Source organism: Macrobrachium rosenbergii, chromosome 42 (genome assembly GCF_040412425.1).
Source record: "Macrobrachium rosenbergii isolate ZJJX-2024 chromosome 42, ASM4041242v1, whole genome shotgun sequence".
Lineage (NCBI taxonomy): Eukaryota > Metazoa > Arthropoda > Malacostraca > Decapoda > Palaemonidae > Macrobrachium > Macrobrachium rosenbergii.
In genome coordinates, this window is record NC_089782.1 from 42,898,354 (window position 1) to 42,911,491 (window position 13,138).

A 13,138-nucleotide genomic window follows, 5' to 3' on the forward strand; every position below is an offset into this window, starting at 1 on the left:
ACTTCTTGCTGCAGCAGCAGCATATATTATGTTCAGTCCTGACAGATTCCAGTAGCAGCTAGCCCCCCTCAAATTGACTCCCTCAGCAACAGGATGTTCCCACACACAATACAAGCCAGTGAACACATTTACTGCCCCATTGGAACTGGCAGCTTACTTTTAGTTGCTCCTGCTGTACTGTTCATACTCCTGATTTTATAAGCTTCAAAATACACCATTCTCTCAGCTAACCTGAAAAATGAAATTTAATCATTAATTTAAACTACTGCATTGTAACTAATTTAAACTACTGCATTGTAAGCTTTCTTTTATGGATTAGCTAACCTGAAAAAATGGAATTATTTAATCACTAATTTAAACTACTGCATTGTAAGCTTTCTTTTAAGAATTAAAACTAATTAAACTCCCCTATCATGGGTAAAAGTCCAATAAAAAAATTAAATCCTACAAACTTCTCACAATTCAAACTATTCATCTGCAATATAAAGGTGTAACTGCCATAAATTTAAACCATTCATATAACTGAATACATAAGCATGTAAAAATTATGAAACCAATATGATCAATCCTACCCAAAATACAGTTCTGAGTAAAAAACTACACTATTTAAAACCTACCGGTGCCAATTTCTTTTTCCTCTACAAACTATATCTGTCTCTCAGTAAGCTGAGCTATACACACTCCGGAAAAGGAATTGACAATAGATTTACTAGTGGCTAATTTGTTTTGACCCAGTGTTTTGAATTGAGGGAAAAAATATAACCGCAAGTACAGTGATACCTCGATGACTGCCTTTAGTGCATTATATACATTCTAAATACTACGAATGAACATTTTCTTTTCTCTATTACAAAGCCCTAGATCTTGAAATTTTTTTCAACTAGTTTAAAAAAATCGTTTATTTAAAACTGATTGTCCAAAAATTACTGCAATGGAATATTAACGTACGTTCAGAATTAAGTGAACAGTTTCAAACCTGAATCATAATTCCACACTATGCAAATCTATACATAGAAAGGTGACTCCGCATTTAGCCCTTAATCCATGATAAAAAGAAACCTTATTTCAATATTCAAGAATACCTGATTAACCAGATTCATTAACAGTTACTGAACACTTTTCTACCAAACTCCAGTGCAAAAAAAGTCATTTTTCTCACCTTCCTTGCCAAATTTCCTTTCCACCCAGCTATACTGCACAACAGTAGCTGGATCTACTAACGTGAAATACCCTTACGGAGACCACAATCTGAAAAAAATTCATTGATAAATACTTTCAAAGGAGTTAAGTATCGTATTTCTATAACTATGGTAAACAGCTCAAGACTACAGCTTGAATTTTAATCGACAAAAACCCTCAAGGCCAGCTGATTAGAGTGTCCGGGTTGCATACCACGAAAGTTAAATAATCTACCACTATATAGTACTATTTTCTGTTAAGCCACAATACCTCAATGAATACAATTATCTGCTTTATCAAGGCAGCTTTGCATAACCAAAACCTGTTAATGAAAATCACGTACTAAAGGACTAATGGGGTTCAAAAGATTGTTTTCGTATAAATGAAAATCTCTCCATTCTGAAATGTAGTCAATACTTAAAGTCTGCATTCAAAACTTTCAAGGCTCTCCAGGCTACTTCCCCTTTATTATATCACGAGGAACAAATTAACTTCATTGTCAAACAGGTCTACCTAATTTACTCTAGAACCAAACAACTTCAAGTCAATGATTCAAGTGAAAATGACCCTACAATTATCTGTTATCCTTAATTTAACTGTTATAGCTACAGGTAAAATTTCAAATTCTCAAAATTTAAACATACCACCAAGAGTTGAAACTATCACAGTGAGGGAAATGGCACATTAATCCTCACAGTTAAGTAAATGTTTGCCTGCCTCTCTGTACTCTGTTCTTAAATTCTCGGAAATCTAGTTTCTTGTGACAAGAAAAATAAGAGTAATTTGCCTAAATTTCATCACGAAGCAAACAAATACCAGTTTAATCTCCTAGCCCAGAGTAACATTAGGCTAATTTCACTACGACTGCTCTTCTAGTCCATTACCTACATATACTTTCGTAAAACTACTTTAGGGATATTATCCAAGCCTATCAAGAATCAAAGTTCAAACATCACACCACCTGCATGTAACCTATTAAGGTAACTACCATGAAAATTAGTCTTTTTAAATTCGAGCAAAATGAAATAAATTTAACCTATCACTTAAATTTATAATCTAATGAAAATATTTCAACCAAACTATATTTTCAAGAATACAATCGAAGTCTCAAATCACCATTCAGTTCCTACATTTACTTACCGCTAGCCAAAAAGCTATTTCAAAGTAATATCACCATTATTCAGTTGCTGCATTTACTTACCTCTAGCCAAAAAGCTATTTCAAAGTAATATTCAATGTATGGATTAACCTAATAATCAGCATCTCTTGTTGATTGCCTTCTCAAATGCTTTTGCTCCTACCTTCCCCAACCACAATCTCATCGGTTCAATTAATAAACCTCAATTTTTCAAATACCAAGAAACTGGATATTTAGTATAATTATGGTAAAATACCTTCAAGCACAACTACATTAAAATTACTGCCTTACTTCTGACGAACAATTTTTTAACCACTCCTACATCAGGAACATTACTTTTAGACAAAGCTACTGAAAAGCTCTTGACCCATTTTGAGTATTCCTAGATTTACTGTATGGTAATTTTTTTCTTCAAGGATGGTAACATCCAAGCCCAGTACTAAACCCAGTTCTCACTAAAAGTTATGAAGGATCTGCACAGTAATACTAGTCACGGAACACCACAAAAACCAAACTTCAGAATCACTACAAATTGCCTTTACTTCAAAATTCTGACCTTCGGGACATTCCTTGTCAAGCGTAAGGTTGATTCTATCGGCAAACTTAAATTTCATTCAGGAAAAACGTTGCTTTAATCTTACATTAACATTTTACTCTGAAACTGAAACTGTGCCTCATTTTAAGATTATCCCTTTTTAGGTTTTAATTACCATACAAGTCATTAAATGTCCCTTTTTAGGTTTTAATTACCATACAAGTCATTAAATATTAAAGGGTAGAAAATCAAAAGCATAACAGATGGATTTTATTCACGTAACAGCAATGTTTAGATTCTAGTCCTTTACGTTAATGTACTTTAATCCATAATGCACTAGTCAGCATGCTACCACCAAGCTAAATGCATGCTAAAGCTTTAATACAGTACAAGTACACTAACTGATCGCTGTAAGTCTTTGATGTCTCTCTTCATGTCAACATATCCCAATTTTGAACAAGAACTCTTGATACTGGACCAGTTCTGATATGCCACCATCTGTCAGTATCTGAAAATAAACAGCCAGTGAGATTTTTTTAACCTAACAGTTCACAGTTCACGTAATATATTGTTTTCGATCCGTAATAGTAAATTCAACTGCTATCTAATTTAGGTGGAAGTACATTACGCCCTGCCTAATACACTACCCCACTGCTTTAGACAGCCTAAAGGCAGCATAAAACCGTATTACGTAACTGATGTGCTGATCTTTACAATTCTCTAGGAAAGTCAGTGGAGAAATTTAAAGCGACATTGGCAAACTACTTTTACTTTAAAAATTTGGATTATCCAATTATGCGCAATGTGCTAAACTCTGCTAGTGTCTTGGCATCCCATTTTTATCAGTCAATCCTGGCAGAACTTAAAAATTTTAATAAAAGCAAACTTTAGTTCAAAGCTCAAAAACTTTGCTAAATGAATTTTATACACATTTCACCCTCAATGAAATATCACAATGGGTTACCTTTCGGAATGGCACCAAGATTCTTCTTAGGATTAGTAATTTTCAAAAATTTAAATTTGACGTCTGGAGTAAAGTTCAGATTTCATCCATTCTGATAAAACTTCAACCTTACAACGTTCAACGTATGTTTCACTACATCCTTTATTGCTAGTCAAATTACTAACCACTCAACTTCTAAAAGTATTTAGCGTTAACACTGAAACAAACATTTAAGAACAAAGTAGGAAACTAGGGTTAGCAAATTTTTTCACTTGTTTGTAAAGCCCAAAATAAAATTAAATCACTATGCTGTATGGTGTAGTAGAGAAACTTTTTTAGTAGCATTTCAATAAGTCTTTTAGCAAACAATCTTACCTTGACATCTTAACATACTATTACAATTATTTGCATCAATTCTATTACAAGCACTAGACATTTTGTAACTCAGATTTGGAAATAAAATAAAACCAGATATATAAGCAAATCAATCTAATTTACTGTTGTGGGACCCTCTGCAGATTTGGAAGGCACTCAGCCACCAGAAAAATGCAATAAACTGACCAGTTTCGTATCAGTATAGCTACCATGAGCATTTTGAAGTTCACACGTATTATGACTTAATTTTTGTCTAAGCAAAGTAATCCAGATTAAGATAAATGCAATTTTCTTCCACTCACCAAAAGCTTACGATGAATTAATTTGCCTAACAGCCTTTTGACCACAGGTTCCAATTTAATTTAATTAAATTTTTCAAGTACTAATAACTGAAGTTATACAAGCAGAAAATTAAAGCTACATTTGTATTGTGTAAGACCTTACAACTACTGAAAATCAAATTCATGTCATACTTCTCAACTCATTAAATCTAAATTCATGGAAGAAATTATGTAATCTTTAGATTAACTGGAGTGAAAAAACCAAATAACTGCACCACTAATTTCCAATTGGATAGTTAAAATCTATTCGATTGAAAAAAGGTTAAAAATCCTAGATTGAAAAAAGGTTAAAAATCCCCCAAGTTAAAAACTTAATTCTGCGCAAAGCTCCGGAGGGCATCGTGTTTAGTACCAGCTCCTCTGGGATACGCTTAAACAAGATACGGTAAAACAAAATCAAACTTTAAATTACCTCCTGTACTGCATTAGTTTCCTACCTTATCAACAAATTTGTATTAGTTAATGAAATCTTCGTGCAGAGCTATTTACAAAATTTAGGAAAATGGCTAAACAAGATAAACTAAAAACCTAATTCTAAACCAAAACAGAAAATATGCAGTTCTAAAATTAAAATACACCTAAGACTAGTGAAGATACTTAAAAGTTTCAAACTTTCCGAAGTCAAAACCATATTTACATCCTATGAGGATCAAGGTTAACTCATTCTTGTCAGCAATTTAGTAATTGGCAGTTGTCAAGGATGCTAGTGAAATTAAAATTCAATGTATAAAACACCAAAGCTTTCGAAGCAACATTTCCGAATTCAACCTATCAATATTTACTGATTTGCGGCTGTAAACTTGTGGGCCTAGGGATCTACTGTATAGTATATTAGTGTAATTACTGTACTGACATTGTACCACAGATGTTTTGATTCCCACTGCAAATAGAACTTGGTGAAAAGCCTCAGAAGTTACTGGAACTGATTACCTTCTAATCAAAGTGAGCATGCTTTAAAAGCACTGAAATTTTAACCCTACTTCTGTCTGCATGATTTCCCTACTTACAAAAATACCAGAGTAGCTGCTATCCTCTTATGTAGAACTTGGATACAAAGTCTTACTGTAGGAATGTTTTGATAACCTGGTTTATATACAGTATACTAAACGAGAAATATAAGTAACACTAACCCAACCCTGCAATGCATCCAGCCATTTCCTTAACTGTTAACCCATCTTAACTCCAGATGTGCTAGATGCTGTTAAAACCTATTTCACAAAGTTAAACTTGCTTTAGAATTTGAAATCCTTTAGTCAATAAATTACCTTAAGTTTGGTGGAGAATATTTAACAATTTTTTAATTTACTAATGGGATAAAGCACTTCAACCTATCCTAGCATAGGATGCTTTAATCTTGACAGGCACATTTAGTATTACTGTTACATTGCCAGTTACTTGGATTGCTAGGAGCCTCAGGAAAAGCAATCTTTGAAAATCAGTGAATATCAATGGTTTTTCATGAAAAAAGTGACTTACGCTTAACCCTATTTCAGAATTAAGAATAAAGGCAAAGTACATACCAAAGTTTAAAGCTTCCCTTAAATTCATAACCCCAGGAACTTAACACCAGATGGTCATTACCCGATTTGTCAGTGGTGACATCCACGCCATTTTCATTTAAGTTCAAACAAACAAAACCCTGAAAAGACTCCAAACAAAACTATTTTAGATTACCCCCTATACCTAATACAATACTATCAAACTGATACTAAAATTGAAAAAATTTGAGTGCCAATCTTACCAATTTATTCACTCCTGGTAAAAAAAAACCCACTGGGACTAGCATACTATTTTAGTTTACCAGTGCCTTTCCATTTAATTTTCTGTTAGACAATCTTTCCAATTTATTCACTCCTGGTAAAAAACCACTGGGACTAGCATACTATTTTAGTTTACCAGTGCCTTTCCATTTAATTTTCTGTTAGACAACTTTCCCCATACGAGTTCGGTATGCTGTATGCCACCGCAATAAAACCATTATCTTATGCTTTTAAGCTACATCCCTCTTTAAAGAACCTGGTGAAAAAGTATGTCAACCCCATCTGTTTTAGACCAGTTACAAAAACCCCATCACCAGGGATTAAGTCCTACAATACGCATTAATTTCAAAGCAAAGAAATTAACACTGACAAAAATTCTTAAATCTAAACACTGGAGTTCCCTAAACAAAGCACTAGATACTCAAGGGTTTTATTTGATTTCTTCATAACCTGACATTCCCACAGAACCACTAACTTCTTTAGGCCATTAGCCCAACAAAAAGGTTATGGCCTAACAAAAGGAAGAAGACACAGTAACAACGCGTCACCTAGTTTAAATGTGTAAAGCAAAACAAAAGAGGGGGTTCAGGTTCATACCTAACCTTTCATTAGCAACGCGGGCCTAGACTTAAAATTTTAATCAAGCTGCAGTAAGCTATTATAATCTGGTTCAAAGTACAAAATGAATTAAACCAGAAAAATACTTGTGCCTTAAAAAAGACCAAATCACAATGTAAATGTAAAGAAATTTCCTGTTCACAAAATTCTAGTCTCAGTAGTACGACAGTATTTAACGAACTTCCCAATCCCATCTTTCCACGAACCCATGTCAAGACGTACGGCGTTAACATTCCAAGCGTTAACGCTAATTTCCCATGGATTTTAATGTGAATTCCGGAATAAAAAGTAGCCAAGTTTAGAACGTTCATTAAATACTATTGATGTATTAAGTTTTTGGAAATCTCAAAATTTGAACCCAAGATCTAAAATTAAAACATGGGCAGTCAGTTTTAAATCACTTATGCAAAACACTAGAACCTAGAAAACTCGAGCCAGGATTTTCTATACTTAGAAATTACGAAAATTTATAAATTCCTAAAACTAGTTACACCACTACACAACTAGGGACAGTGACCTTGCATTCACTATAAAAGCTAGCCATTCCCGTAAAACACCTATTACACCTAACCTAAAACTCAAAGACCACCATTTGACGAAAACCTATAAAACACAAGAAACAAAACACTTTAAAACTCACTGTTAATATTCAGTTGTACTTGCCTCCACGAAAGCTCGAGTGCTAAAAGGACGACGTTAACCTGACAGGCAATGAAGACAGGTAGTTCCTTGAGCGAATGAAAACAAGGAATCGGGAATGATGTAGAAAACGGAAAGGACTTGAAGTCTTCACTTTGGCGTCCTTGAAAAACAAAACAGCTCCATCTACATTCACTTTTTGTGTTTACTGCTGCTGACCAAAATTCTTGAGTTTAACCTCACGTTTTTACTTGAAAATACAATTGTTTAAACGTGAAATTTCTCTTTACCCGAATTTTTTTGTGTATGTGCTGCGTGCGATTAATTATAACAAAAATTTGGTAGATTTTTTTTATATATTCAGTTACTTTCTAGTCATGACGAGCCCTATTTCTCATTGTGTCAATGAATCACAATCCCATTAAATCACGGTACAATTAGATTTTACATTTGTCTCTAACTTTTATGTCTGATTGTAACAAATACATGAACCTGTAATAATATTACACCAAAATTAACAGATATAATTTACTATGTAATTAACAAGAAATGTCTACATTTGTATAAAATATCTATCATAAGTGAAACAGTTGCATATTTTATACTTATATCTTGAATATTCTACTTAACAAAGACTTTAACAAGGCACTCTTTGAAAAGGTAATCTTTATATGACAGAAAACGTGTAGACTGGAACATTAAAAACGATATATGCATCAGCAAGACTTTTGTCGTTACGAAAATCGGTAATTAGTAGGTCATAAAATCTTTAATTAGGAAATCCATATTTCAGTTGGCCTTTTTTTGTGAGTTTCATTTTCAGCATATACTCAAACCATCAATGTTTATGCCTCTCCGGTTGCCTCTGAACTGTTTATTGCAGATTTCCATCCCTTAAAACGATACCACATTAGCATATTTCCTGATATCTTTTAGGATCCTTCATAGCAAAATTGACGTCACAATGTGACTCCTCACCAAAGACAAAGCGAGATTTTTTTACCATCAAAATACTGAATACATGGTGTAAAGTTAAGAAGGTAGTATGGAACATAAAAATGCCTGAAAAATGTGCTCGAGTAACACCGCCATTACCAGCTCTGTTACCTGGGTGCCGACTTCCACTGATTCTCTGGGTCTTGGGCCTATTTTTAAGATCCCAAAATCAATACATTCAATTTTATCTGTATTACCCCAGTTTCCCAAAATAATTTGGTTCCTTTCCTGCCGTCAAAGTTGGCACATTCAAACGTCCCTACCTGAAGCTAACTTGAGAGGAAAGTAACAACTGTTCTCAAGTGCAAAGACTCTCCGTGACTCGTTCAGGTACAATTAAAGGCCAAATTCTCCAAGGGGCCCATTCCGCACCGGGAGAATTTGCCATATAGGATTTTTCTTGATATAGGAACAACTAGGGAACATTGAGCTAAAAATCAGGAAAATATTTCTAAAGTAACATTTTTATTTTTCATTCATGTCTTGCCCTCAGCACCATGATAAATCTGTGTGCTTCTTCAGCAGGTAAGAATAGGTGCAGCCTACAACCTCAGGATTACACGTCACTCACAGGACAGACCAGATACAAGTTGGGGAGTTGCAGAGTGATGTATCACCAGAATATACCAGAGAAATGCCCTTATTCCGAGCACCACATATTCTCGCTACTAAAACACCATCTTGATAACAGAATACCCCTGAGTTCAACAGGCGACACACTGCGCAGAGTATCCGATACTCAGACTGAGACTAAACCTAAAACTACACTCTCAAAAGCTGCTCGTTTGAAAGAAATTCATAAATAACCACAGGAACGCCAAACAGCAACAATAACAACAACAGCCGATACAATATCGGCGTATTTTTTCTTAGTTCAAAGGCCAATGGGACGGGCGGACCAATACAATTTTCTACCCAACGTCGAATAAAAAAAAAAAAAAATAGGTGCCCACTAAACTATAGCTTGCTCTGCAAGATCAACCATCTTTTTTAAAACAAGAATTTTACCGTTTCATATAATGGGATTCCAAGGAAAATAACAGATGCATTTCATTTAAGAATCGATAAAGACGTGAGGTTTTCCAAGCACCAATTTTAGACCTAAATAAACGTATTTGGTGCTTTCATCGCATTCGGGTCGTTTCGGCCGTTAGTCATTTAGGCCCTACGCACGTTTACGTGCAAAATGGGCGCCGTGTTTAGTACCAGCCCCTTGGGGATGTACGTAAAATATGAAATAATAATGGTAAATACCATAAACATAACGTCTTACATTGTTTTGGATGTTACGGCTTAAGTGATTTACGGCCTAAACGACCAAGACCGCTTTCATCGACCACGAGATAAAAATATGAATACGAAAAGACTTTTCACACACAGAAGCATCATGTATGTATGTATGTACATGTTTGTTTGTAAGGAAGTTTGCTTCATGAAGAACAAGAATCCACAACAGCCATTGCCGAATGCGACACAGTCCTTCAAAAGAATGGCGCGCAATTAAGAACAACAATAGAGCCAGCGCCGTGAGGACCACCCACGAGCCGTGTGATGGCAGCACATTCGCCATGACACTAACCTCCTAAATATATGCCATCAGCAAACAAAAGCAAATCGATTTCCGTCATCGGTCAGGGGCCATAGACCAATGGAAAGTGTCTGTTCAGGTAATGAATGCCTCTTGCCAGCCAAAAGAGAGCCCTCCTTACAACGACCTCAATAGTGTGTACTTTCTTGGCATGTGACCGCTTTGGCAACGATACTGTGGACAAAGCGATATCTAGACCGTCTTTTGTCAGTCAGGAATAGCCTTTACACTCGGTGTGTAATATTTCATGGCCCCGAAGAAAAGAGCGTTATAACTTATTCTCTTGTCCTCAGACACGGTTATTGAAGTCCACCTATAATCATGACGTTCCTTTGAACACTCGTCGTGAAAGTATTGTAACTTTTTATTTTCACCAACTTGTTCAAGCATTCTTTCAGTTAGAATTGTTGTCTTCTTTTGAGCTTTGTCTTCCGAAATGCCGAAATAAGAAGCATTTTCGGACTTGAACGATGATATTTGAAATAAGGCTTTGTCCAGGGGTGTCTCTTGACTGATATCGGCACTCTTTCATTAAACATTGATCATTCGTTCAAGTAGTGGATTGTCAGTTTCATTTTATATACCGCATATGAGCTTAAATGTTCTTGATTTCTGGACTGGGTCACATCCTCTTGTGTATGTACCATTGTTCTCAATTGTTTAGTTCCGCTGCAGTCTCTTATGAGGGCATACCAATGTTCCCATAGTATATCGATGTTCGGTGCTACTTTGTTTGTTATCTAGGCGTCACCTACTCCGAGGTGCTAGTACTAAACATGACGGAAGCTCCTTGGGACGCCATGTTTAGTTCTAGATATCGTTTATTAATATAAAATTTGTCAACCACACAATATATAAATGGGCGTATATAATACTTCGATCCCCGAGGGGCTAGTACTAAACACGGCGTCCCAAGGAGCTTCCGTCATGTTCAGTACTAGCACCTAGGAGTAGGTGACACGTAGGTAACAAAGGTAACAAGCCAAAGTAGTACCTCGATATTCTTATATTTCGAGTTGGGTCACAACCTATTGTTCTTGTACAAATGTTCACTTGTTCTGGTCTGTCAGATCCTGTTATTCAATGTACAAGTTGGTCTTCCACAGCTTTCAAGCTTAAGTTCTTTTGCTATATTGGTTTTTAGGACTTGTAAGTTTCCTTTTACCACACGAGCATTCTGTTCTTGGAAGCTTATCAAGTCAATGGCATTTAGCTTGTTCCATACGTAAGTTTAAATGATGATAATAATAATTAATAGCACTAATTTTCAAACACACTTCTTTTGCAGTTAACGATTAAAAATCATTCTGGCATTGGCTGCATAATTCTGTACTTACCTTGTGGCCATTTGATTTGCGGACTGGTTGTTTGCTGTTTCAAATATTCATTGCTTAATGGATTAGATTTCTTTGAGAAGCCCTCACCTAAAACTTATCAAAACTATCACAAGTAAGTTGATTACATGCTTGGCTCTAACAACACTACCGTTCCTTACAGATACCCAATATCAATTCAGGCCTTGTTGCCATACAAAAAAAAAAAACGTTATATATTGGAAGCCCTGTGATGGGAGAGTTAGACGGGTTGGAAAAATTGTGCAAATGATTTATAAGCGTACAATAACAGAATAGGGTAGACTTATTTGATAAGTTTGTGTCAAATTTAAGGCTATAATTCATAAATATAGAGACATATAGAGATATATATATATATATATATATATATATATATATATATATATATATATATATATATATATATATATATATATATATATATATATATATATATATATGTATATATATATATATATATATATATATATATATATATATATATATATATATATATATATATATATATATATATATATATATATATATATATATATACTATATATATATATATATATATATATATATATATATATATATATATATATATATATACTGTATATAGAATAGAGACATATATATATATATATATATATGTGTGTGTGTGTGTGTGTGTGTAAGTACTTTATATTTTGTGTTAGGGTAAGCTCCTGCAAGATTTGCATTGTCAAATATTTCAATAAAAAAAATCTAAAATGGAAACTTGACCCTTCCATTGTTCATTACAGACTCATTTCCTTATTAAAATTTCAAACTGCTTCAGCATTTAAATGACTGGAAGCCCATTTGGAGACGCATTCCAGAATCCCATTGTACCTCTGGCCATAAATACCTACTTAAACCGTGAAGCTACAACCTGAATATGCAAATTTGCTCCATCGAAATAACGAATGTCTACAGACGAGAGAATTACAGGCGTTATGAAATACGCTTCTGTCGTTATTCGCGAATTACGGTGTTATCCCGTAACACGGCCCTGAGGTAACAAATCTCTGACGTTTATTAGCGTTTATCAATCGCCTCAAAGCAGCGTTTTGGTCGTCAATACGTACGTTTGCCTGTCAAACATGACAAAGTGGCCTTCCGATTGTTACGATGCAAGGAGCGCTGCTGTGGTTCGTGTCGTATTGCAAATTGATGTTTGTCAATTTGCAGAATGCTAATTTTTTCCGTTCAAACAGGCACTGATTAATTATTCTTCGTGTTTTTTTCTCGGGGTTTACTAAACGCTATATGGATAATTAATTCAAGGTGTAACCAAAAAAAACATTTACCGACTTGAAAACTTAATTGGTTCTAGGAATAAATTCAGTTTGAGTGATTTCGTTACAGGAAAATGCTTTAATTATGAATAATGAAATTGCAATTAATGCTACTGGTTAGATAATAAGAAACTGGGTGGATTGTGAATAATTATGACATGATAAACATTATTAAATGATACCAGTCAAATCACTATATTCCATTAATTTATTCAACCCGAGATCCCTACCACGAAAATGTACACTGACAATCCTTTCCTACGCCATAATAAATGAAAAAGCTAAGTTTAACGATCTGGTGCAACCTGCTATGGGTCACAATAAGACTCGAAAGATAGGAGTAAGTACGTGGGACCTATTATTCATCTTA

At 34.6% G+C, this 13,138-nt stretch overlaps 1 long non-coding RNA gene across 1 annotated transcript; it reads right to left on the minus strand.

The window, feature by feature from the left end:
• Positions 1-71: 71 nt before the first annotated feature.
• Positions 72-7,671, minus strand: LOC136828345 (uncharacterized). The gene is made up of 4 exons (XR_010850010.1): positions 7,530-7,671; positions 3,255-3,360; positions 1,160-1,248; positions 72-231 (listed from the first exon to the last, which is right to left on the minus strand). It is a non-coding gene; the product is annotated as an uncharacterized lncRNA (long non-coding RNA).
• Between the last annotated feature and the right edge of the window lie 5,467 nt (positions 7,672-13,138).